Source organism: Arachis ipaensis, chromosome B07 (genome assembly GCF_000816755.2).
Source record: "Arachis ipaensis cultivar K30076 chromosome B07, Araip1.1, whole genome shotgun sequence".
In the NCBI taxonomy this organism is placed as follows: domain Eukaryota; kingdom Viridiplantae; phylum Streptophyta; class Magnoliopsida; order Fabales; family Fabaceae; genus Arachis; species Arachis ipaensis.
In genome coordinates this window covers 64,536,340-64,539,717 of record NC_029791.2, presented here as the reverse complement: position 1 = coordinate 64,539,717, position 3,378 = coordinate 64,536,340, and positions in this window count along the sequence as shown.

Genomic DNA, 3,378 nt, shown 5'->3' with positions numbered 1-3,378 from the left:
TTGATGTTCATCTTGACATTCATAGTGTTCTTGCATGCATTCCTTGTTTTGATCCAGAAAGAAAAGAGAAAAACATGAAAATGACGTTTTAATTTTTCTTTCTCATCATTAAAAATTCAAAAATCAAAAAAATATCTTCCCCTTTTTCTCTCTTAAAATTTCAAAAATTAGATTTGACTCTTTCAAAAATTTTTAAAATCTAGTTGTTTTTATGAGTCAAATCAAATTTTCAATTTAAAAATCTTATCTTTTTCAAAATCTTTTTCAAAAATCAAATCTTTTTCATTTTTCTTAGTTATTTTCGAAAATTATAAAAAAATATTTTTCAAAAATCTTTTTCTTAATTTTATCTCATAATTTTCGAAAATAACATCATCAATTAATATTTTGATTCAAAAATTTCAAGTTTGTTACTTACTTGTTAAGAAAGATTCAAACTTTAAGTTCTAGAATCATATTTTGTGATTTCTTGTGAATCAAGTCATTAATTGTGATTTTAAAAATCAAATCTTTTTCAAAACTAATTTCAATCATATCTTTTCAAAAATATCTCTTTATCTTATCTTTTTCAAAATTGATTTTCAAATTTGTGTCAACTAACTAACTAACTTTTTGTTTGTTTCTTATCTTTTTCAAAACTACCTAACTAACTCTCTCTCTCTATTTTTCGAAAATATCTTCCCTCTTTTTCAAAATTTCTTTTTAATTAACTAATTATTTTAATTGTTGATTTTAATTTTCGAAAAATTACTAACTTTTTTCAAAAACTATTTTCAAAAATCACTAACTCTTTTTCAAAAATAATTTTTGAAAATTTTCTTTCCCTCTCATCTCCTTCTATTTATTTATTCATCTACTAACACTTCATCTCACCCAAATTCGAACCCCCTCTTCCATCTGTGTTCGAATTTTCTCTTCTTCCCTTCTTTACATTACATTCTTTTCTTCTTCTACTCACACAGGGGAACCTCTATACTTGGGCAAAAAGGATCCCTATTATTATTATTTTTCTATTCCCTTCTTTTTTATATGAGCAGGAGCAAAGACAAGAACATTCTTGTTGAAGCAGATCCAGAACCTGAAAGGACTCTGAAGAGAAAACTAAGAGAAGCTAAAATACAACAATCCAATGATAACCTTTCAGAAATTTTCGAACAGGAAGAGGAGATGGCAGCCGAAAATAATAATAATGCAAGGAGGATGCTTGGTGACTTTACTGCACCTAATTCCAATTTACATGGAAGAAGCATCTCCATTCCTGCCATTGGAGCAAACAATTTTGAGCTGAAACCTCAGCTAGTTTCTCTAATGCAACAAAACTGCAAGTTTCATGGACTTCCATCTGAAGATCCCTTTCAGTTCTTAACTGAATTCTTGCAGATATGTGATACTGTTAAGACTAATGGAGTAGATCCTGAAGTCTACAGGCTCATACTTTTCCCTTTTGCTGTAAGAGACAGAGCTAGAGTGTGGTTGGACTCTCAACCCAAAGATAGCCTGAACTCTTGGGATAAGCTGGTCACGGATTTCTTAGCCAAGTTCTTTCCTCCTCAAAAGCTAAGCAAGCTTAGAGTGGATGTTCAGACCTTCAGACAGAAAGAAGATGAATCCCTCTATGAAGCTTGGGAGAGATACAAAGGACTGGCTTATGATCCTGAGAACCCTGCAATAGCAGAGGTAAATTACATGGGTGAACCATATGGAAACACCTATAATCCTTTATAGAGAAATCACCCAAATCTCTCATGGAAGGATCAACAAAAGCCTCAACAAGGCTTTAATAATGGTGGAAGAAATAGGTTTAACAATAGTAAACCTTTTCCATCATCCACTCAGCAACAGACAGAGAACTCTGAACAAAATACCTCTAATTTAGCAAACTTAGTCTCTGATCTATCTAAGGCCACTGTAAGTTTCATGAATGAAACAAGGTCCTCCATTAGAAATTTGGAGGTACAAGTGGGCCAGCTGAGTAAAAGGATCACTGAAATCCCTCTTAGTACTTTCCCAAGCAATACAGAAGAAAATCCAAAAGGGGAATGTAAGGCCATTGAAATGACCATCATGGCCGAAACCACAAAAGAGAAGGAGGACGTGAATCCCAAGGAGGAGGACCTCCTGGGACGTCCAGTGATCAATAAGAAGATTCCCTCTGAGGAACCAAAGGAATCTGAGGCTCATCAAGAGACCATAGAGATTCCATTAAACCTCCTTATGCCATTCATGAGCTCTGATAAATATTCCTCTTCTGAAGAGAATGAGGATGTTACTGAGGAGCAAGTCACCAAGTACCTTGGTGCAATCATGAAGCTGAATGCCAAATTATTTGGTATTGAGACTTGGGAGGATGAACCTCCCTTGTTCACCAATGAACTAAGTGATCTGGATCAACTGACATTGCCTCAGAAGAAACAGGATCCTGGAAAGTTTGTAATACCTTGTACCATAGGCAACATGATCTTTGAAAAGGCTCTGTGTGACCTTGGTTCAGGGATAAACCTCATGCCCCTCTCTGTAATAGAGAAACTGGGAATCTATGGGGTGCAAGCTACTAAAATCTCATTAGAGATGGTAGACAATTCAAGAAAATAGGCTTATGGACAAGTAGAGGATGTGTTAGTAAAGGTTGAAGGCCTTTACATCCCTGCTAATTTCATAGTCCTGGATACTAGGAAGAATGAGGATGAATCCATCATCCTTGGAAGACCCTTCCTAGCCACAGCAAGAGCTGTGATTGATGTTGACAGAGGTGAACTAGTCCTTCAATTGAATGAGGACTCCCTTGAGTTTACAACTCAAGGCTATCCTTCTGTAAACATGAAAAAGAGGCACAGTAAGCTTCTCTCAAAACAGAGTCAACCAGAGCCCCCACAGTCAAACTCTAAGTTTGGTGTTGAACTCCCATATCCAAACTCTAAGTTTGGTGTTGAGAAGTCTCAACAATGCTCTGAACATCTGTGAGGCTCCATGAGAGCCCACTGTCAAGCTATTGACATTAAAGAAGTACTTGTTGGGAGGCAACCCAATTTTTATTTATCTAATTTTATTGTTCTTTCATGTTTTATTAGGTTCATGATCATGTGGAGTCACAAAATAAATATAAAAATTGAAAACAGAATCAAAAACAGCAGAAGAAAAATCACACCTTGGAGGAAGACCTTACTGGCGTTTAAACGCCAGTAAGAAGCATCTGGCTGGCGTTCAACGCCAGAACAGAGCATGGTTCTGGCGCTGAACGCCCAAAATGGGCAGCATCTGGGTGTTTGAACACCAGAATTGCACCCTGGAGAAGAGTTGGTGCTGAACGCCCAGAACAAGCATGGTTCTGGTGTTCAATGCCAGAAATGGGTAACAAATGGGCGTTCAACGCCCAGAACA